This window comes from Tachypleus tridentatus, chromosome 8, assembly GCF_004210375.1.
Source record: "Tachypleus tridentatus isolate NWPU-2018 chromosome 8, ASM421037v1, whole genome shotgun sequence".
Lineage (NCBI taxonomy): Eukaryota > Metazoa > Arthropoda > Merostomata > Xiphosura > Limulidae > Tachypleus > Tachypleus tridentatus.
Genome location: NC_134832.1, coordinates 13,123,180 through 13,148,282, shown reverse-complemented (window position 1 = coordinate 13,148,282; position 25,103 = coordinate 13,123,180). Strand labels below are relative to the sequence as shown.

At 31.8% G+C, this 25,103-nt stretch overlaps 1 pseudogene across 1 annotated transcript in view; it reads left to right on the top strand.

The window, feature by feature from the left end:
• Positions 1-23,970, top strand: part of LOC143258550 (monocarboxylate transporter 10-like) — a 109,267-nt pseudogene extending 85,297 nt beyond the window's left edge. Inside the window, exons 2-5 of the transcript XR_013032350.1 lie at positions 3,191-3,524; positions 12,033-12,307; positions 17,558-17,939; positions 21,030-23,970. The product of XR_013032350.1 is annotated as a monocarboxylate transporter 10-like (transcript). The remainder of the gene's footprint in view (positions 1-3,190; positions 3,525-12,032; positions 12,308-17,557; positions 17,940-21,029) is intronic.
• Positions 23,971-25,103: the final 1,133 nt, after the last annotated feature.

The window sequence follows — 25,103 nt, the reverse complement described above, 5'->3', positions numbered from 1 at the left end:
CTCTTAAAGATGCAAGTGACATTAGCTAATTTCCTTATCTGTTCACTATTCACAAACTTACAAAAAACTGTGGCAAGAATTTGCATATCTAATCATTGATCTCCTTAGAAACCCAAGGGTAAATATTATTTGGATCAATAACGTATCATTCTTTATATTTTCCAATTTTAGTTTAAGAAGCTCAAAGTTTATGCAGTTGTCTTGTTCAACTTTGTTTTCATCTGTCAATAGAAACTAAAGAACAAGCAGAATTTAATAACTTATCAGTTAACAATCATCAGATTCTTGTTGAAGATATTAGCTGTCAATCAAAATGTTGAGGTGAGATTTACGTGATTTCATCGTCCATTTCTGCCTAAATAAAAAAGTCAAGAATCTATTAAAAAACAAATCCGTAGTTTGTTCTTATGCTTTTAAACTTCCCATGAAATTCCTCTGTTCATCCCTTCAGGAGTTCCGTCTAGTCATTTTACTATCAAACCATAAATTACTGCTTACAACACTTTCTTCACTACATTGATCTAAATACATTATAAGCTTCTTTGTCCAACGGTTTTTAAACTTTGCCACTATCTATATTTTCAAAGCTATGTTTTTTAGTAATTATTCAGACCACGTACTGTGACATCATATCAGGATGAGAAGGAAGGCGGTAATAATAAAATTTCTGACATAAAACGAAAATCGTGTGCGAAATAAGACATGGGTACTTATATTCTCAAGGACAATAGTTTCTAAGCGCATATACACCTATGCTTTTGGATGGGCAGAAAACTACTTTTGAATATGGATAAGTGAATTGTTGTTAAGCTGTGCAAAAAATGCAGTTTGAATTTCTTTTTTCGTTTTTCTTTACACATTACACTAAATAATATAATATAACAAAACATCATGTTTTAAATGTTTTGAGTTAAAATTGTTTAAACAGGGTTTGAATTATTGTTTTAGCTTAAATTTTGAAATTTGATTTTCTAATGTACACTTGAGACATGAAAGTGTACATTAGCACCTGAGATCGGTTTACATATTTTCAAGTGGAGATTAACTTTTAAGTTACATTATCTTGTACCACTCATCCATTTTGTTATGCATCATGCCATGGGGAAATTATGACCTTGAAGCATGCGCAAGAAAGTATAAGCTGTGTAAAATAATCACTGTCGTATGTAATCTTAGCCCAAATTGACGATTAATGCAAATTAAATAGCTATTCGCATCCTATTCATAAGAAAACATACACGAAACTTGTTTTATAAATTATTTGAATAAATTTAAATAAAAACATGTTTTTATTATATGTGTAGAAGGGTAAAATGTAATAGCTATCATAGCTCTACTTATGCCGTAAGTAACAGATAATTTGAACAGCATAAATGCTATTGTAAGTGACTAGATACGTCAAAAACTATTGCAAAACATCAAAGTCTCGCTACGCTAAATTACCATGCAATACAAAAGGTAAGGATTTCATCTCCATTTTAGCCAATAATTTGTCAGAAACTGAACGTCTTAAACGCTCAATAATCGAGCAACTATCACACAAATCCCTGTGGACATTTTGTAATTAACTTACATTTAATAAAGTGGAATGCCACTTCCTTTCATCCATTATTTGTTGATCATCCAAATAACCTAAGCTCTTGCCATACATTTAATTCCAACCATAACAATTAGGAAGCCAATTTCTTTTTTACTTCCCATTTGCCGTTCTAATTTTTAACAAATTCTATGTAAAATCAACTCTTTCTCCTTATTAGTTCAGTTGAAGCTACACAGCACTGTAATATCACCATAAGAGTCAACTTAATCGCCTACTTCTGATCCATAGAGCACCCAGTTTTGTAATCATTAACGAGTAAGCGTTTGAGTTTGTTGATGCGTTCAATGTGCTTGTGAATATAAAAGAAATGGCTGCAGCTCTAATTCACCTCTTTGATATCTTATTAGATAACTTATAAACTAATCCCAGAACAGAATAGTGATCCCACTTTGTTCATTTAGGGTTCACAAACTGAACGAGCATCTGCTTGACCTAACATTTAGTCAAAACATCAGACTAAGTACATATCATAAAGTGTATGCCTTCCCATCTTTCAACTATTAACAGAGCTATATAAAGAACTGCTTAGCTGATAAATATAGCTCCTTGATCTGCATGATCTTTCCTTGTGCTACTAAACGCATCTATCTATTGTTCAATAAACAAATCAGCAATAGACTACAATAAAGTATTAACCAATAGCTAAGCTTTAGTCCACATGGTAAAATAATTAACAACAGCCAACAAATATGAATTACTTTTCTTGTTTTGGTTACAAAACATGATATAATCCATGGTAATGTGTAGTAACAAAAAAACCTACAACTTTTTGCCTTAATTTTTCTTATGTTGAGCAGGCATCTTCATTCACAATCACAGAACAAGTAGTCATTATCTTACACTAGACCTCAGGCGTCGAAACTAAGCATGCACTTCAAATTTCAAAATGTGAGTAAAAATATTAATTCTAACTCTACTTAAACACGTTTTAAAATTGGTATTCTTTCATTTCGTAAACATTTCTTTGACATAATTTACAAAGAAAAATAAACACACGTGAGAAATGTTCTTCTAATTTTACCTGTTGATACTCAATTGAAGCCATATACTTATTTTATTTATAGAAAGGTAAAATCTATCAGTTGTTAGTTATTACATTAGGCAAGATTTTTGTAAACTATGAAATATAGAGACACCAGATTTCTTATTTAATTAACTTCTTAGATATTGTTCATTTGAGGTGTAATTAAATATATTTGAGATCTCAATACTTGTAGAGGTAAGGATGTGTTGACAAAAATTTAAGATTATTCAGTCACTTCATTTTGGCCTTGAATAAATATGAAATATATATTTTATTTAAAATATTTTAACCTTCAGTTGTTTTCTGAAGGAATATACATAACAACTGTTCTATTTATCTCAGAATATTTAGTACAAACGTGAGACCCACACACCGAGAAACTTCATCCTGTCAAGCAAAGTATTTCGTATTGGAATAAGGAAAATTAAATGAGTTCATTTAACGCTCGTAAGAAATTTTAACCCAGTTTAATAAGATGAGAACAATCAGCTTGTGTTTAATTTCTTAAAAAGTGGTTAAATAAAATTCAGTATAAAACTAATTTATAATCTATTATATTTTCATAGAATGGATAGGAGCTCTGTCAATGGCATGTGGGCTTCTTGTCACCCCTCTAGTTGTGGCTGTTTGCCGACGAAAAAGTACCAGACTTACAGCAGTGTTTGGGGGACTGATGTCAACCTTGGGATGTCTTTTTACCTCATTTGCCTCTCAAATGCATCAAGTGTTCGTCAGTTATGGTTTTTTTATGGGTTGTGGACTTGGGATCGCCAGAGAAACTTCAAATATTATGATTGGACAATACTTCAAGCGCAGGCGCGAATTAGTGGAGCTATTTGTTCAGTCTGGCACTGGTGTAGGAATTGTGATTGTGTCTGTATTACTAATAAACATTATCAAGTAAGTGATTAATTATTTCTGCACTGAGTGAAATACAGACTTCTGAACTGCTTAAAGATGCAATACTAATAGTAAAACGAAAAACTCTATTCTAACTCAGTTCTTTTGTATATTTTGTTTAAGTTTCTGTGAAAGCGTAACTTACTCAGATTTATTTATAGTACAGTTTAATGTTTTGCAATCTTTTGTAATGGTAGATTAAAATTTTATTTCATTAGGACCCATGCATACGAGCCAACAGCCTATAACGTAAAGTTTTGAAACAAATTAAGTTAAACATCACTTAAAGTAAAAGATGTTTATAACTTTAGCAAATGCTTTTCATCTGTGCCGCTATTTCATGAATACTCTTTGCTCAGAATATTATAATACACTTATGTTATTTCATCTAAGCATTTCCAACATCAGATATTATTAACATCTAATTTTAACAGCATGTAATATACTGGATAGCAATTTTTTGGGATCACTTACTTACTCTTTAATTCGACCACCTTTTATCGTGATAATAATCTAGACTTAGAATAGCAACGATTTCAAGAGAACGTGGAAACTATCTTGTCAGTTTTATAAGAAATGTGGTCTGCAAATGGCCCAGAGATACTAGTAGAAAATTATTACGTCAAATGCAACATTCATATTTATCTGAAACATGTCTGGATCAAGATCTTTTCTTATTATTCACTACAGAAAGTAACTGAATTCACAGTCTTCAAACTAATTTACGACATTGGATAATTTGCTACATTATTATCGTATTTTAACCGATTTGTGTTTTATGAAAATTGAAATTAATCGAAAATGTTCAATTTATTCTAACAAGGTTTTTTTTATAAACATCAGATGTTCATTGCAAAATAGAAAATACTTCTTTCACTTGCTACACCATATAGGTATTAGCTTTCATTAAAATAAATTCTTAGACATAAAAAGGTTAAACTTCCTCTACTGTTATTCTTAGTCATCTTTTTAATTCTAAAGGATAACTATGAACGTGCGAAATGTTTGTTTTTTAAGTAAGTAAAATTATTTTTTTAATCTTCCTATTTCCTAGTCTTCTCCAATAGCAGGCCACACTTCACAGTGTTAACAGTACACATCTTAAATGTTTTACAATTTATATTGCGAATTTCATTACAAAAAGTTTTAAAGTAATTCAAAATTTCAGTAATATGCTGTAGATATTTCTCAGGAATAATACACATAAAAAGTACCCTGACTGATAATGAACGAAGCTATCTCTCTAATTTATTGAAATAAGATATAAAGTAACGTAAATGTTGAGAGAAAACTATAAAACGGTTAAGTAACTGATTTTTTTTTTAAATCGGAATTACTAACGATGATTTTATAACATTTACTGTCCTTTCCAACAATGCAGCGAGTCAGATGCCATAAAGTTAATCTGGGATGCTGTTTAAGAACAAACTTCAAGTGCTCCATAATTTCATTTAAAGACTGCACTATATATATGTATATTATTCATTAGTAAAATATGTATGCATATACATATAAAGTGTGTATATTTATACTGGGGGTTAAGAGCATTTGATATAAACGATTTGTAGACGCTAATGAAATTGCTTATCTGTAGATAGGATTTATGGAACATCGGTTGATAATATTCAGTTCATGATAAATATCAATTATTCGATAGTGCATTTCCACTTCGGATAAACTTATGCCTAGGAATTATGAAACAAGCCTTTCCGAGAGAAGATATTACTATAAAAAATTGATAACAGACGTGAGCTAAAAAAAAGACAACCTATTCAAAAAAAGAAACTATTTATTTTTTATTCAAGGAAACGGAAAAAAATCTGCACAATAAAGTATTTAGTACAGGAATGGACTATAAAGTCATACACCCTAGCACAATCCAAAGCAACAGTCACACCTGCAAAGTAAAAGCTATGGTTACAAAAAAAAAAAGTATGGAAATGTCAGTAACTCATTTAAAAACATCTGTGCCTATTGTTTTTGTTTTTTTCGTTTAATTTAGCGCAAAGTTACACAACTTATTACCTATACTCTGTCTACAACGAGTAATCAAATCTTGGATTTTAACGTTGTAAGTCGACAAGTTTACTGCTGTTCTACTGGAAAGATATTTCTGTTAAAGTTTGCTCCTATAACTGTTTTTATAAAAGCAATCACGAAAAAAAAACTTACGTTATAATAGGGTATTTAAAATTGGTTTATTTATCTTTCTTTTTTATTTTAACCTCTACTCAACTGGACATACACACATGTGAAACATAGGAATTATATTAAGGAATAGATTTCTTTCATTTTGGAATTTTGCGCAAAGATACCCGAGAGGTATCTGCGCTAATCGTTCGTAAATTAGAAGTGATAAACTAAAGGGAAAGCAGCTAATCAATACCATCAATTGTAAACTGTTGGGCTACTATTTTAGAAACAAAAACTAGGATAGACTATAACATTATAACAAGGTTGAAAAGAGGAAATATTTGGTAAGGGAATTCGGACTTGCACCCGCATATTGCGATTCAAGCGCTCTAATCAGCCATAAAATATATATAAAGAAAAAATATGTGAATTTTACACTATTCAAGTACTATTCAGAACGATGTAAAATTATAGCCAAAACGTACTTCAACTTTCAGACAGTTAGCATTTGTTAAACTATATAAATGCTTTACACAGTCAATTTTACAATTTATATTGGTTAGCATTTTTCTATATGAAACTTTATTCGGGAATATTGATTTATAAAAGTCTTTCCACAAATGTTTGTGTATTTCTGTCACAAGTACTCGGATAATGTGGAACTTGTATTGATGTGGTAAAGCGTGTGCGTGCTTTAGAACTGCAAAAGTAAATCGTCTGAAAACAAAATCATCAAACTAAGAATGAAGCATTTTTACATACGGTATCTTTCGCACAAGATGTTAACAGCTCTTCTATTTGTTTTGAACGAATTTATTAATATTCCTTTCTGTATTTTGCATAAGCAGATATCTATAATATTCACTTTTGAATCTTAGACTTAAACTAATAATATGAGAGTTTAGTGATTTCATTGGTAACAACAAAAACCCGTAGCTAAAATTGAAATAGATGTCATTGAGCCACGAGAAGTAACATTATTTTTTCATTAAGCAGCATTTAGGTTTCTTGAGTGTTTGTAACATTATAAGCTGTCTACTTTCCTATTCATTCTCTATGAATTTCCACAAGCACCAAGAGACTGCATCTCACTTTCTTGAGTGACATGGCGCCAGATCAAAGAATTTTAGTCTGTTAAGTTACAACTGTAGTCAAAGGCTACTCGGTCACTTAGCGTGGCATTTGTCCAATCACTGAAGTCATTTGTCTTATCAAATTCTCTGGAGAAGTATCTCTGGATATTGAATGTTCGAGAGCATAGTGGAGAAAGCTATTTATTTGTATGTAAGATTATACTTACACGAATACATCCTTCGCCTCTACAAGTCATGATATAGAGAATCATTTGTATAAATATGTAAATAAGCATTCATAAACGTGTCTTTATACTGCTCTTACAAGTCATTGAATTGAAAAAAATATCTTTATTTTCGATTAGTCGTACTTTCTTGGATGTCCTTACATAAGGCGAGAGAAATATGAAATCGAATGCTTATCTAATGGCATTTTAAAACAAACCAACTTTACTGTCTATGCTTATTCACGTGGCTTTTATTTTGTCTTAAAAAAGAAAGATTGAAATTCGACCAACAGTTTGGGTAACATAAACCTGATAGTATCATACATTTAATAACTAGGAGAGGTCTTTGCACTTACAAAAATGTATTTAGTCGATGTGATGCAATATTTGAAGAACGTTGTACAATTCTGAAGAAATAAAGAAAACTAAGATTTACTTTAAAAGTAATTAAGATAAAATTGATCGTACATGGTTTCTAAATTCTAGAACAATCCTTCTTAGTGTTTGCTGTATTTTTAATGAATGCTTAAAAAGAATAATGCAATCTAGAGTTGGTTTGGCATATTGCTACAGTAATTACAAACTTTGTGCTAATATTTATGTATGCATATGTATTTCCTTGACGACGTTCAGTCAGTAAAGCTTTCGCTTTTATTTGTGGTGTTATTGCTTATTGAATAGTCAGAAATAAATATAATTGTAAGAATAATTTTCTTTAAAGCATATACAGTGTTGAATTACAATTGTTTCTTTAAATCTAAATGTGTCACCTCAATTATTGTTTCATGATATTATCGATATTACACATTAATATACCAATATTATTATTTTCATTAGCAATGTACGTACAGAGTGAAAAAATTAAATATAGACTGGAAGTTTCAGAAGGAAAAGAAGATAATTAAATCAGTAGTGAGAAGTTATTAGTGTTTTAATACAAATTAACTTGCTTTTGTTTCAGTTCTAAACATGTTTATATTCCTGAAGAAATTAGGTTTTTCTAATGAATATTATAAGTAAATTTATGCTTGTTCTTACAACTCTTAATTACTTATATAAAAGAGAGGCAAGATTAAGGCAAATCTATCAGTGAATTAACCGTCTTTTTCACGATATTGTAAATCTTTAACTTTTAGTGACTTAAACGCTTGAAAGTTAAATACAGTTTTATGAAAACTGGTTTAATCAATATTATATCTATTTTCTTAGTTTTCTACATTACCACTGTTGAGTATGATGTAATCTATATTTGAACTTTCCAGATTTTACGTCCACTTTTACGTTTAACCTACTAAATAAAATACGTGTGTTATTGATGTTAAATTCCTGTAATTCAATGGAATATTAAAGATGCAATTTGCATTATGAATAATTTGATCTTTCTATAAGTTCAAGAGTAAATTTGTTAATAAAGTAAAATAAATTAAGTTTGAAAATGTCTTGTAAATTATCAGTGTTTCAAAGTTTTCTTTTAAGTATATGATTCTTCATGTGAAGCGTAAATCTAGATAATGGATATGGCATATGGATCCGTAAAGTTAATGTTTTCTTCTATGATGATGCTCATTACATTAAAAAAGAAAATTGTTTGTTTTTCACGCAAAGCTCCACGATTAGGAATGGATAGCGCAGATAGCCGTCCCTAATTTAGCAGGGTAAGACTAAAGGAAAGACAGCTAGTCATTACCACCCACCCCCAACTCTTGGGCTACTCTTTTACCAACTAATAGTTGGAGTGACCGTCACATTATAATGCCTTAACGGCTAAAATGACGAACATGTTTGATGCGACGAGTATTCGAACCCGCGACCCTGAGATTACGAGACGAGCGCCCTGAAAAAGAAACTTGTTTAAGAGAAACGCATGTTTATAGTAACATGATTGTTGCAGTATCTAAAGTAATCAATAATAAAACATATGCTTAAAACAAGTTGAAGAGCATATTAATATTTAAGAAATTATTAACTGAATGAATTAAACAAACGCTATAATTAAAACCGAAATGCACAGCACCAAATTGTACGTTATTGACTGCAATGCAATAAATAGTACGAGTAAACCTGATGTTTTTCACTTTTGTTAAAACTATTTGTTACAGTATAATATGGACGAAAAATCATCAGAGTAGAAAAACTAAATTAAATAAGCACATTCTACAATACAAACCAGGCATAAGGTTTGAATTTTATAATTATTAAACTACAAACTTTTTTCACTCCTCCAAGTTAAGGTTTTACCTTAAACTATATATCTTAACCACTTTATGTATTTATAACATACTAAATATATTAGCATGTGATATTAATCGAACAAAGATTTTGTAATGTTACACTTTCATTTTTTTTCGTGTGTTTGTGCATGTGTTTTCTTATAGCAAAGCCACATTTAACTAGGCTATCTGTTGAGTTCGCCGAGTTTCTCGTGTGAAATGTCACTTAATAAATGTTTTGTTATGATCAAATTCGTATTTGTTGTTTTTTTTAAAGAAATATGTATATGTGTGTGTGTGTGTGTATTTATTGTCAAACAAATAAAAGTTATTTGATTATTCGATTTTGTACAGTCACACATTTTTGTGGATTAGTGTTTTCAGATGTTGAAACTGGTTTATAGTAACTAGGCATAAAGATTTCTTTAAAGCTGAACATAGGTATACAGCCACATAAATAGTAATTTTTACTAATACAGTGATAGCAGATGTATCAATTACACTGGTGAACACTCATTTTGTTGCATTTAAAAAAAGACCTTTCTATAGTCAATTTGAGTGTGTTGATTTCAAATCTGAAGTCGCTTTTTGTCTGCAAGCTACAGATTTTATGCAATTTGACATTTTTATTTATTTTTTAATTTTTCGTTATTATTGGAAATTATAGGAATAGCTTATCAATTTGTTTGTATATTTTATTCAGGTAGGAATTTGCGTTTGTACACTTCATCTGGACAATCTCGTTTAATGTTCCAGCAGTAGTCAGCCATCATACTTTTGTCCCAGCGCCCATGGTAGCGTTCTTCCATGACCTTTAGGTCTTGGTGGAATCGTTCTCCTTGTTCGTCACTCACAGCCCCCAGGTTGTCAGGGAACTTATCAAGGTGGCTGTTCAAAAAATGAAGCTTGATGCTCATGTTGCACCCGAGATCACGAAAAGCGAGGAGCATTCTGTTCACAAGTTCACTGTTGTTCTCCGCCTTATTGTTTCCAAGGAAGTTCTGAACGACTGCCACAAAGGATAACCATGCTGCCTTTTCTAAAGCGGTCATCTTAGCAACAAACTGATCATCACGAATTAGGGTTCAAATCTGTGGGCCATCAAACACGCCTGCTTTGATCTTCTCAAATGATAACCCTGGTAAAGCTGTGATGATGTGTTGGAAACATTCACCTTCGGGTTCCAGTTTGAACACAAATTGCTTCCTCAAACCTAATTTGATGTGAAGAGGAGGAAAGATGATCTTATCTCTGCTTACAATTGGGTCTTGTATAATATTTGGCATGCCTGCTTCAAGGGTGTCACGAATAGGCCAGTCCTTCTGGACCCAATGTCTGTCTCGTGCTCGGCTGTCCCACATACAAAGGAAACATGGAAACTTGGTGAAGATTTTCTGTTGTCCAAGAAGAAAGTTGACCATCTTTAAGTCTACACAAATGATCCAATTGTGCTCATGATATTTTAATAAGTCCATGACCATTCTCATATCATCATAGTCTTCCCGCAAATGCACTGAGTGACCGACAGGTACTGGTCCATAAACATTCCCATTATGTAAAAGAACACACTCGAGACTGCGTTTTGAACTGTCTAAAAAGAGTCTCCATTCAGCAGGACTATAGTAAGGTACACCCAGTTCTTTGAGAAGCCCTTGGATGTCATGGCAGTAAATAAACTGTCTGTCTTCTGAAAAGAAGGTCACAAAAAGCTGGTCACGCTTTCTGAAATATAATACTTTAACAGAGTGATCAACAAGATTTCTGCCTTGTAATCTTGATGCCAAAAGCTCTGCTGCTTTCTTTGAAAGACCTAAATCCCGCACTAAATCATTCAGTTCAGCCTGGGGAAGAGGCTTGGGGACGGGGAAAGGTTCAATGTCTGAATGCAGTTCTCCGATTGTGTACACTTTTCTGACAATTCACTGTCACAACTCTCTTGTTCGCTTGTATCATGTCCAATGTCTTTATCGTCCAATGAAGGCAAGCCTTTGAAAACTGGAACAGGAACTTCTTCATAGTGCGGAGCAGGCCGAATAGCTGAGGGAATGTTCGGATACGTAATCTTATGTCGGTTTTTCTTCCCAACACCCGTTGTGTTTACCATGCAGAAATAACAGTCAGTTACATGGTTGGTGGGTTCGCGCCAAATCATTGGAACACCAAAAGGCAGACCATTGCGTTTTCCTTTGGTCCAGTCTCGAAGCATTTCCTCACAATTGGCACACAACATGAGGAGCCCATTGCTTGTCTTGATCACCAAGATTAACTTCAAAATATGCCTTGTAGGCACGCTTGACGAACGAGGATATGTTACGTCTCTGACGATTGAGTGTGTAGCATCCACATATGTAGCAGGAGGCATCAGGCTTGTTTCTGCAATGATATCTATTTTTGGAAGCCATGTTTGATCTGAAACAAAAGAAGAATGATCAAAATATTAGAAGCTATCTATATATATGGACGTGAAAATGCTTATACATGGTTTACGCAAGTTCACATTTGTACAATTTCATTAACCTCAAATTGCATACAAACTAGAGTTTGTAGAGAAAAACTAATCTCAGATTTGAAATCAGCGCCTAAAACTCCTTCAGAATCAGTTAAAATATCCAATGCAACTCAAAGTTACTGAAAAAGTGTTCCCCAGTGTTATAAATGATATTAAGTATCTATAGTACTGTTAATGTAAAGCGTAAATCTGATTATTTAATAAAAGTCAGTTTTATATATATAGATACTGAGATAATGGTGGTATTATCAGATTTTACTTTTTCTATGGGTTATTGTTATACAATGATCTATGAAAAATCTTTGGGATTCGTTTTTATTTCTAAATATAATCCTAACTTTTGTTTTATTTTTCAGGTTGTTGAATTGGAGGCTAGGGCTCCACGCTGTAACTGGTGTCATGTTTTTAGTTTTTGTTCTTGGAATTTTCTACCGATCAGCCTCATTGTACCACCCCCAACGAAGAGCAATACTTCATCTTAAGAATCAAAAACGAAAAGTTAAAGACAAAAATTCTCCTCAGGAAAAACCCCATTTTAGACTTTTCACCTCTTAAAACAAAAACTTTGCAAATAATCATGTTTTCAACGTCACTGTCATCCTTTGGGTTATACACACCTTACTTTTACTTGGTAAGTTTTACTTTATTTACTGATAAAAATACCTTTCAAATAGTCATGCTTTCAACATCACTGTCATCCTTTTGGTTATACACACCTTACTTTTACTTGGTAAATTTTACTTTATTTACTGAGAAAAATACCTTTCAAATAGTCATGCTTTCAACGTCACTGTCATCCTTTGGGTTATACACACCTTATATTTACTTTTTAAGTCTACTTTAGTTTCTGAGAGGTAAAACACAAATAAATGTTTCGTGGCTCATTTCCAATACATTTAGAACTTTTACAAGATGTTTCTTATTTCTAGAAATTTCTCTATAAATACTAAACTAACTTTGTTAAGACCGTCAGTATATTATTGCATTTTTTTGTGAAAACTTTTATTGTGAAAACGCAGCTGCTCGTTGTTTTGTTTATTCCATATAAATCGTTAATACCAGTTTCCGTCAACATCTGTATAAAATGTATATTTTAATGTAATTGTTATTGCAAAGCTTGACGGTGGTATTTTAAATATCGTGTAATAGAGCATTGTATATAAAATTAATTCTATCATTACCTTTAAAACTTCTAGTTTATTGCTGTTACACCCTTCTAATATCATATACAATATGTATGTTAAACTTGAGTTACACTACATATATACGTCTGTATTTTGTAATCATATATTACACCTAAAGCAATTTAATAAGCAATTTAGCTCGAAACCATGTATTCATTTAAAACATTCTTTGGAAGGTGTAAAACGTGATGAAAATTGCTTCTAGATTGTTTCACACCAGCTCTGACTCAGTCCTTGTTTTCTTCCTCATCATTTCATCCATTATACAAAGATCATACATTACATCTCTTAATTAAGCCCTATATATCTCAGTTGACGAACTAATGTACCCTAGTATGGGGAAACAAGGTAAATACCTAATTTAATTTTAGATTATACTGACTATAAAATTCGTGCGTAGTGTGCTTTATGCTCTAGTTAAAATATCCATTTTAGTAAAGAATTTGGAAAGCACTGCCCATATAGATTTCTAAGGTGATACAGATAAATTTCTAATAATTATATATTTGATATTTCTTAACATATTACCTAATCTAAGACTAAATGAAATATGAAAAAAAAATATGAAGTTAAAATATTTACAATAACTAGCTAATTAAATAGCTTTAAATTGTCGTTTGTTTCTCGACAGATTTTACAAATAGAATATACGTCTATTACACATTTAATGTTTCACTTTAAATTTATATAACTAGAAAAAGTCTTGTAGTCTAGTATAACTAATGATATGATAGTTGTTAAATAACTTGAGTCGGGACTTGAGGACTAGCTTTGGAATAACTTATAACAAATTATTTTTTTTCCACTTTTTTATTTTTACGATATAAACGCATAAGTTACACAAGAATAATATTTCTTTTTTTAAATCCCCATGTAATGTTGATTTTCTTGCTGCTTGTCTATTTCAACATCTCGTCTTTTTATAGATCAAATAAACTTTATATTCCTTTAAAAATAATTCTATGATAAAAATATATCTTAGTACTCATAAAAGTTAATGTGTAATTTTCAAAATATTTAAGTAATTGTTAGTTTTATTACTTCAATTACCCAGTAAACATAAAGTCAACAAAATGTAACAAGTGCTCTCACTCACTTATTTCTTTTTTGTAATTGCTTGAAAACAATGACTCAAGCTAAACGTTATCTGCATAAGTTACCAAGTAAAGACAAAGGATTGAACTCCCTATAAATATTTACTCATCAAACCTAGGTATATATAACGTTTTATGTAAAACGTTCTCGCTACGTTACGAAAGCTTCTGATTAGAAGATTTTTATAAATAAATTAACAATATCTTCAGTTGTTCTTATCAATTATTCATCAACATTAACGGGAGATTTTTTTTGAAAGATTCACATTCAACAAAAAGCTTTTATTATATTTATATTCAATAAGGTTTTATATGTTATATTTTAACTTACTGACTGATGATTCGCTGTTTAGAGGACGGTCCTCCTCCGACAATTGTATGTGCCGTGTATGCCGTCTGGCCGATACACTTTACATTTAAAACAACCGCTGTCAATTGGTTAATACACTACACAAAACAATTAAAAATATCATCAGAATGTGTAATGTTATTGTTACAAATTTAGAACACGACAAAAACCACTGTTATAAAGTAGCGTTTATCGCTCCTTCAATCATGATTCTGCAGATTAAGTATCTGATATGGAATGCAGATAATTCATCATTTAAATTATGCTCTCTACAGATACCTTATATAGCCTCTTCTCAGTTATCAGCACATAGTGAGCCACAGAGTTCAAAATGCTCAAATTTATTCATAGGGTACAGTTAAATTTCAAAGAAGTGTTTCACTCATGTGAAAGTCATTGAATGAACAGACACAAACCCACTACATGTGTTTTAAAATGTCATTAGCAAAATAATACGTTTCTTCCAAACCAATATTACAGTTGCTCGGACACAAAGACAAGGCAGGTAAATGATTTTACCCATTTCGATACTGAAACAAGTCTTTGCAGTCGCGATTGAATGATGCATCTGTGTACAAATCGTTAGAAACAGATTTCACAACTCCTACTTATACAATGGTCACAAAGTTTTTTTTCATTCAATGCCGCCATAACACTCAACGGTAATATACATTAATAAAATATTTTATAAAGCTTTACTGTTGTAAAAAACATAAACATCGCTTTTAGCATAAAAAATATTCTGAGCTCTTCGATTCTCTAGTTTCTCGATATATATTTTCGATGTACATACCTCAGATGACTAACAGCGATATTAAAGGCAAAATATGTTATTTTTTACCCAAGACAGGTGTAAACACTTGACGTTTAACCTGGTAAAGTACATTATAGTATAGGTGTCAGTGTAAAGCTTTTAAATACAATGCTCGTTGAGGTACATTCTACACAAAACATCTTTTTAGCAATCTCGCCAAGTTAACGACCAACAGATACCAACGACACATTGACTAACATTCATTATACAAACTACTCATTCTGAAGTCAAATAACAGTTTGTTCGTTTTTTTACATATTGGAAATGAGCACAGAACTAGATCTAATACCATTTTCATTTTAGATTATAACAAATTTAGCAATAGTGGAAATATGGTAAAATCAGGAATAAGATTTGGTTGATGCACTAATCGCAGTGTGGTTCCATTAATGTCGCACATATTAGGGTAACAGCCTACGACCATTCATGCTGTCATATGTTGGTGCAATTGTCTTTGACTTCAGTCTAAAGACGGTGATGCTGGCCCTCACTAAGATAAACTAGTTGAGAAAACTTTCTTTTGAGAAATTCGAGATTGACCAAGGGAAATAACTTGAATGTTTACCACACTTCAGAGCTCCTCATGGCTATTTGTATTAGACCGTCTCTAATTTTGAAGCAATAAATTAGAGAGGGAACGAAGCTGTTGTTATTACCCAATGACTCCAAATCCGTTTTTTACAATCGCATTATAAAGCTTTCACGGCTGAAATGGGAGGGAGGCATGTTTGGCAAGGAGGATTGTCCCCGCGACCCGCACATTGAAAGTAGACCAGCATAGCCTGTTCCAACCTTTAGTATCAATGAATTGGATGTTCTCCATTTTGAAATGAAGTGTCATGAATTGCAAAGACGTAAAACTCAACAACATTTATCTATGTGTGTAATTTGTTTTGTTTTATTTGTTTGTTTTGGAATTTCGCACAAAGCTACTCGAGGGCTATCTGTGCTAACCGTCCCTAATTTAGCAGTGTAAGACTAGAGGGAAGGCAGCTAGTCATCACCACCCACCGCCAACTCTTGGGCTACTCTTTTACCAACGAAAAGTAGGATTGACCGTCACATTATAACGCCCCCACGGCTGGGAGGGCGAGCATGTTTGGCGCGACTCGGGCGCGAACCCGCGACCCTCAGATTACGAAGCACACGCCTTAACGCGCTAGGCCATATGTAATTTGTTAGAACTTAAATTTGTATTTCGCATGTTTTTTATAAAAATGCTGTAATGGGAGTAATGAATATTTGTGATGACGAAAGAAACCACTTGAAGTAAAAATGTATCTTAAGACAGCTGGTTTGAGTATTAAAACTTTTTTATTAAATAAAGTAGAGGTTAACCTGAAGATGACCTAAAAAAGGTCGAAATGTTGTTTTCTATTTTAATAAAAGTTTTAATACCTATACCAGCCGTCTTGAGATACAGTAGCGAATATTTTTTATAAAATGGTTTTGTTTTATCATAGTTACAATTTTACAAATTCCAATTATCATTTGAGTGTTCTGTTCAGCGTAATTTTGTGCCTTAAATATAAACAAGTCTGAAACGACAATCTTACATAAAAATTCACTAGTAATGAAGATTTACAGAACTAAAAAACTTCGTTTTCAGATATTAGCACAAAGCTACACAAGGACTATCTGAATTAATTATACCTAACTTTGATCTGATACACTAGAAAGAAGGTAACTAGCTAAAAACATCAACCGTTGAATCATAAGATCCACAGTCCCCGTTAGTTAATCACTTGGCCGCTCATTAAAAAAAAATATTAACACAGAATATATATATAATGATCCCTCTTACTTTTTGGCTTTTAATTTCGACGTTTAAAGTATTCAGTGTCAATTAAAGCGCCATCAATTTAAAAGTAAGTGTGTGTGTATGCGTGTTTTCTTATAGCAAAGCTACATCGGGCTATATGCTGAGTACACCGATTAAAAATAAGTAAGATATTTTTTGTGGTGTGAAAGAATTTTACGTTACTCTTGATGACGAGAAACCCACTTGAAATAAAATAATTCTCAGATCGGAAGGTATAGGTATTAACACTTTTACTAATAAATCAGAGAACAACGTTACAAATTTCCTAGGTCATCATTAACTTAACAAAGAGTTTGCAACTGACTTGGTTAGTAAAAGTGTTAATACCCATACCAGCCGTTCTGAGATACAATTTTACTTTATACACAATCTCTAAATTTATTATAGATAGTGCATGTGTATATGAATGTATAGGACTCACACTAGTGAATGAACTACATCACTATTAGTCAAATCCGAACTCATTAGAGAAAGTTTTTCAGAGAAGAGGTTTACTAATATTTTCCAACTATATAAATTTATAGACAATATAGTTTATATTAACAACCACTAAAAATGTTTTCCTCAAGAAAATCAGTTATGCACGTTGTTAAAAGTATTTTATGTTATTTGTTGCAGGTCCATATAGCCAAAGATGAAGGTCTAGAAGACAATTCTATACTCCTTCTCCAGATTTTTCAAGGTTTCGCTTATATACTAGGATGTTGCGCGTTTAGTTTGCTCATTCTAAAGAACAGTGCACAGTGTATGATAGCTCGTCAGTATCTATGTCAAGCTGCTATGTTTGGCGTTGTAATAGCTATTTTGTCATTTTGCGCTGTAAATGGTTATCACGGGTATGTATTATTCATTTGGATATATGGCATTTTCAGTGGAGGATATCAATACAGTTTGAAAATGTATCTATACGAAAAGGTTAGACCAAGGAACTTTGACCGTGCTTGGAGCTATCTTCAGTGGTCACAGTCTATTCCAATATTAATTGGAATTCCTGTTACAGGTAAGGAACTTGCATGCATTCGAATAAAAAAAAGTAAACCTTCTTCTTGAAACTCGGTATTATTTGTGGTATCTGATAACAAAAATTATAATTATATATAATTTTTGCTTTATCCTGCATAAATAGATCACTATTTTGGTTATTGCAATAGCTGGAAAACAATAAGAAACCATAAAATTTCTTTTCTTAGAGCCTTCTAACAACACAACTTCGGTATATCTTTTACAGAGAAATCTTTATTTAAAAATATTTCTTCCTTCGTTTGTATTACGATTGTAATTAAAGTCCATTGTCTTTTGCAAAATAATTTATATATATTCAGTATTGATTGAGAAAACGCCCGAAACTAATGTTTATCCAAGTTTTACTTGGAAGCTGTGATACTTCTATGAAATGTAAACGTTGTAGGTACTGTCATAATGCTGTTCCTTTTGAGAGAAAGACAAGTCGTTCAAAAACATCAGAATCCAACCAACAAGGTAAAGAAAACTGCAAATCAGAAGGCATTGTAACAATGAGACTTTTTTTTATTGTAAATATTTCATTGTATTACATCATTAAGTTATTCACAGACTTAGATATGATTAATTAGACCCCAACCAATGATAGTTATAAAACAGTGTAAGAACGCTTATTGTTTCAATTAAGTGAGCAGAGTCTCTGAGGTGTCATAAACGTTTAAAACCATTCTTACGGGCGAACCAAGGTCAACAGGGAATGCCTCTGAACATAAGTAGTTTTGCTTTGGGAAGATTTTTCATCAAAACCGAAACAAAATTTTAGGATTTTCATTGCGTTTTTTTCTGAGCAAGATATCGGACGTAAACGTACGCAGAATTTTGTGTTATAAAAGGTCCAACAGTACTTTATTTTATTCAAAGTTGCCGATTAAACATGGCAAATCCTGTATAATCAGCTCACGATTTTAAGCTCTTCTTGCAAAGGGCCTGAAAATCTGTAAGATTTATCAGTACATTAAGGTCAGTTTGAGTTAGCTATTGTCTCTGCGGTTTCTCATTACAATACAGATGTTGAAAATGTGTGTCGCAAAAAATAACGACTGTTTCAACTCTCCTGCTTGTCAAGAAACATAGCCAGAATGTAAACAGACCTGAACGCTGATGGAGAGCATCAAATAGTTATCAGAAAGTGTTTGGTCATCACCAAGAGTTACTGTCAATGCGAAGCAGAGAATACTAAAGTACTGTATTGAATTTCAGTGGATGAAAACATTTCCACAGCTTTAGGTAGATGAACATCTGGAAGGGCTCCAGATTATTCAGAATATTAACTACTGACATTAAAACGTGATTATGAAAGCAAGTAAAAGATAATTTTCAACACCTCAGTCAATAGCTTAAGTAACAAATACATCACTTTTATACATTCCTGAGGAGAAACGAATTATGTGCAATTATTTCTTTTCTTTTTCTAATTTCATTACAGTCATTACTTCTTTACTTTGCCTTCTGAATAGCATATAATTGGAAAATTTTAAAGTAACACAAACATCGTACATGTTCAGAAAACAAAATAAATATTAAAATACTATTGTATCATGATAACTCGGGTATGATTTTCGTGAAATAATTTACCATGCTTCTGCTGTTACAAAAACTTTTAAAAAATGAAAATATTTTTACGCCAGTAACAGCTTGTCCTTGTACGAATAATAAACTAAGCTTGTGCTGAAACTACTACATCTTTTTGCTAATAGAAGTCCATCCCTATGTAAATAAAGATCCTAGTTTTTCATGTATAATTTTTCGTAAATGAAAGCATAGACCTGTGCTAGTAAAGGTTCGTTCTTTTACTTGTAAATGTATATATACCCTTGTAGGCATAAAAGCTCATCCTTTTGTCAAAAATATCCCATTCCCCTACTTATAAAAGTCCGCTCTTTTACGAGTACCTTTTTGTCGTTGTGCTCTTTGAAGTTATTTTTACACGCAACAAAGTCAATGCTTGTATTAATAAAGCGTTTTTTGACAAAGTTTTAACTCGGTACTGATAAAATATAAAAATTAATCACTACAAAGTATAAATCCATCCATGTGCGAATAAACGTCCATCCTCGTACTTATAAATATTCATTCGTAAAACTTCATGCCTATCTTGTGATAAAAACTCTTTTATGTTTATGTATGTCAATTTTTACGGTCATAAATATCCATATTAAGCCAATAAAAGCTTATTCTCTTATTAGTGAAAAATAATAAATTATTGTTTTTTGAATTTCGCACAAAGCTACACGAGGGCTGGATATCTGTGCTAGCCGTCTCTAATTTAGCAGTGTAAGACTAGAGGGAAGGCAGCTAGTCATCACCACTCACCGCTAACTCTTGGGCTACTCTTTTACCAACGAATAGTGGGATTGAACGTCACATTATAACACCCCCACGGCTGAAAGGGCAAGCATGTTTGGTGCGACCGGGATTTGAACCCGTGACTCTTAGATAACGAATCGAACGCTTTAACCCACCTGGCCATGTTGGGCCATATTGTGCTAATAAAACTCGTTTCTATTGTCGACAAACATCCGTTATTAGCATAATAGAAGTTTGTAACCGTTCTTATTCTTAAAATATTATATTTTGCTTCAAAATAAACATTGTATTTAAATGTTTTAGTTTATGCTACAGAATGATAATTATATTTCATACCTAAAACACACTTTTAACCACCAGCTTTCATTCTTCTATTCTATTTTATTTCTCAAAACAAAATACTAATTCTTGTTTACAAGTAAGCTTATTTACATATTTTAAGAGGATTTATCGGTTCTTAAAAACAAATAATAAATATAGCTCATACGATTAAATATCTCAATCTCATTCGTCTTACGGCATTTTCCTGACATTTCATACATCTTATTTAAGAATAATAATAGAGCAAGCAAGATGTAATATATTTATTGAGAAATTGAAGAGGACTGTCACACACACACACACATATATATTGTTTTGAATCTCATGAAAGCTCAGCTTTTGTGAATACATAAGATGATAATTTTCAGAGAAAATTTTTAAATTTTGAAATATTATTTAAAAAATCTACATTTTATTCAGCTTCCTTCCTTTCTTTCTGTAGGATACATCAATAAAAGTCAAGGACCAAAGACAGGATTTATGTTTTCATGTGGGTGCATTTTGGCAGGGACTTTTGTTCTATTTCTTATGAACCTTCGAAAGAGTGTCAGTAAAAAAACACAAGTAACAGCCAATAGCTTAGAAGAACAAGGCCATTATGAAATTGAACGATGTTTGTCTTTGCGTAACACTGACATCTGCACTTGTGGCAATAGTGTTAGCCGTGAGAGGGCGCCGCCACTAAGAAGGTGTCAGAGAACAATATCTTTTGCGACTTCGGTAGATATAGCTGACGAGGATAAGCGTCCAGAGCTTTTGACTTGCATCTCCGAGGAAGGACTTGTAGATTTAGGAGAAAATAACCTCTTGGATGAGTGGTGTGCTGCTGACTGTATCACGTCCTGTAATAAAGAGGAGAAATTCCTAATGATTAGTGAGTTCGAGAACAACCTGAACGAGAATGTCTCCACTCCAGAAATACGGTGGCACAACTCTCCGAGAAGGACTCGTCCTCATCCAGAACCTTATGACGTCATAAGGCATAATCACTGTGATGATACGGGCTTCCTGCATGGACCAAAGAGAAAAATCTCAGTTATTGAAGAAGTTACAAGTTCCGTTTAACAACAGAATCAACACGAATTTTAGTTGCAGTGCTGCTGTCTCTGGGAAAAGCTTGTATATGAATTTGATTATTTAAGTCTAAGTCTACAAACACACTAAAAAAAACTGCTTTAAATAAAAAGGTTCCATGACCTAAGCGTTGCGTCATATGCTTAAGTATGCAGACATGTAATAATATTTTGTTAGATCGAAATGTACTTGTAGACTGATTTACACAAGATAGAAAGAAATGTTACCTTTCCAAAAGATAAATAACAATCTTCGGTATCAGTTAATTATTACTCTGGGCAACAAATATTTTTCCCTTCTACTACAATAAATGCAACTGTTTCAGAGTGATTTAACAATGCTGATTTAAAAAATCATGTTGAGAATTACTGGACACCTCTGCTTCTCGAGTGACGATAGATTTATTCAACATATTCTTATATATCTTGAAAATAATAGCTTTTTTATTTCATAACTTCATTTATTTATTGGAAACTACATTTAACAATATATAATATGTATGCTTTGATAAATTCCTTTCATGCTCACAGCATGACCAACAGGAGAGTTTTGCACTTTTAGACTTTAATTGAACCGGAAGCAGCCAGCTTTTCAAATGATTTTTTTGAAAACATATCAAATAAATTATGCTTATTGAACTAAAGTTTAAAATATTTTGAAAAACAAAGTTTTACAGCATTTGATTATATCACGCGTATGACGCAAGGAAGAAGATTCCATTTTATATTGATTGTGCGTGGAAACTGAGAGGGAGAGAGAGAGGTGTCTGACTTCGTCTCTTTTATGCTTAGTCGAAGGACCTCTTGAATGTTCCAGCAAACTGAGCACGTGAGGGTTTCGTGATTCGCGGGCGGAACAGATAAGTGTGGAAATAAAGTAGTAAAGTAAGAACGGTGCAATTTAATACTGTGATAGCGAGAACAAATAGCGTATATAAACAAGATATTTGAAAGTTTCACTAATACATTACATTCAATGATTGAAGTTATAAAAAATGTATACTTTTTACCCATTAAACTGTCCAAGTAAACTTCATTCCACAGCATAAATTTATCGTACTGAGTTGATTGCTTGGTATTTCACATAGTACTTATAAAATATAGAGATAAAACAATAACTCAAAACCTGTAGATAATAAACAAATTCTGACTACATTTTTTAAAATCAGCACCATCAAATTACCCTGAATCACGTGAGTTGTTTTCCGTACCAAATGTTTGTTGTCCAGTGTTATATGCTGTAATGTTTGAAAATGCTTGTGGTACTAGTTATATGTTTTGTTGTTTTAAATCTCTTCGTTTCACATTTTTATACCAACATCTAAACTCTTGATATGAGACAGCACGTGCCACGTTCTATCTGTATCTAACAATTAACGTGTATTTATGTTTGTACTATTGCTCTGTGCCGTCCAAATGCGTTTTTCTGCAACTAAGTATTATTACAAGACCTTTTTGTTGTTTATGCATGTTTCTTTGATAAAAAGTTGATTGGTGTAAAAGGGGCCAATCGACAGATTTTTGTTCTTTCGTAGAGCGTGCGTTTCTTTGAAAAGAACAAAAAACCATGACATATTTGGTGTCAAAATCACTTAAAAAACAACTTATAATTTAATAACATTATTACTTACTGTTCAGTCTTGGAGTACAAAAAAGTGTTTTTTTTTGTTATTACTGGTTGATTAGCAAGTTTCAGAACCTGTATTGTATATGTGAAACAGTTCATATAATAAAAGCTAATCTTAATTTAAAATTATCTACGTAGCTTAAGAATCTCAAAAAGCTTCAGTGCTATCAAAATGCTATTCTGTTAAGACTTATTACATTTTTTTTTAATTTATAGAAGTAAATTATTAGTTAAATGCTTGATAATTGTGAGGAAAGTAACAATATTATATTCATTTTGCTTTTTACTCAATGTCGTATTATTTAAAAAATATTTCATCCTGTCAGTGTATACTAGTCATTCCACATTTTGTTAGTTTGTTTTTATTTAAACTTAATTATTATGATTTCTCTCAATGTATTAATTATAAAAATAAACACAAGCCTTCTGTTGTTTTTCTTATTATTGTTTAAAAGCAAGGCTTTCAACAGCAAACATATCCAAGTTATTTTTTTTCACTAGACTGTGAATTTACAAATAATATTTTGATATCAAACGAAGTGTGTTGAAAGGTGATTTAAGATTTTTGCTTGAAGTGGTTACTTTTATGTTATAATCTCTGCCTGCCATACTTGTCTCTAAATTCTGTACATGAATAATCAAAACTCAATAAAATGCCCTTTGCTCTTATGTATTAAGTTTTAAGTATAGTCAAATACCGATTATTAGTTAATATATTGTATCTCTGAAAATAATAACAGTTACGACGAAATTATTCCATTCAGATTCAATATGATTTCGAGAAATAAAAATAAACATATCTAATTTTAATAGACATGAGATTGAATAACTTTTAATGAGAGAAAACTGTCGAACCAAAATATAAGTTTTGTTAATATTAATGAGTCATAAATCAGACATAAGCATTATATTTTTTCTTCATAAAACTACTTGAGAAAAAAATAGGTTCCAAATGGAAGCATCTAAAATCTTCCACAGAACAAGACTTTCTTACTGTTTTGGGTTACAATCAGGTTCATATTAAGACCACAATGAAATTTTACTCATCAAAACAACCTATTTTTAAATATAACTCTTTAAAAATGTTGTTCCAAGTAAGAAATATCTTACAAGGCTATTAAAAAAAGTGTAACCACAGAAAACATTTATTTACCTAGCTCACCCGAGAAAGCTGTATAAAGAGGGTAAATGCTGTATTGAAGCTCAAATCTTTTGTTCTAAATCATTAAAAACTTTATAAATGATTTTAAATTATCGATAAACCTTCTGGAAAAGCATAATGTTGGTCTTTACTTCTTTAACTTAACAATTGGCTCCAATATTTATGAAACTATCTTGTTTTTCATTTTAGTTAAAAATAGTATTCGAATAATAGTATTTAGTGTTTAGTGACTCTATGAAGCATATTATTAATGATATTTAAAGCGTTAGATTGAAGGAACAACACAATACTCAGGATAAACAATCACATAGATATTTCTAATTTTATTAAATAAACATTGACATACATTTGCATGGAACACGATAAGCTCAAGATTCTTATTTCAGAATAACATATTTTGATTATCAAGAGATAAAGTAGGAACATGTAATATGCGCTAGTACTTGAGTCTTTAAATGTTTTAATTTTTAGGTCGAAAACTGAAGAGAAACATAATGACAGTTTAGTTTTATCAAACTCCACCTAAATTGTATGTGATTAACTATTCATTTGAATGGTGTCCAGTACTCAGTCAAAGCGAGTGTATGTGTGAGCATTGTGTGCTAGCCAACATGATGAATACTAGTATTACACAAACGTCATTGGATATTAGAC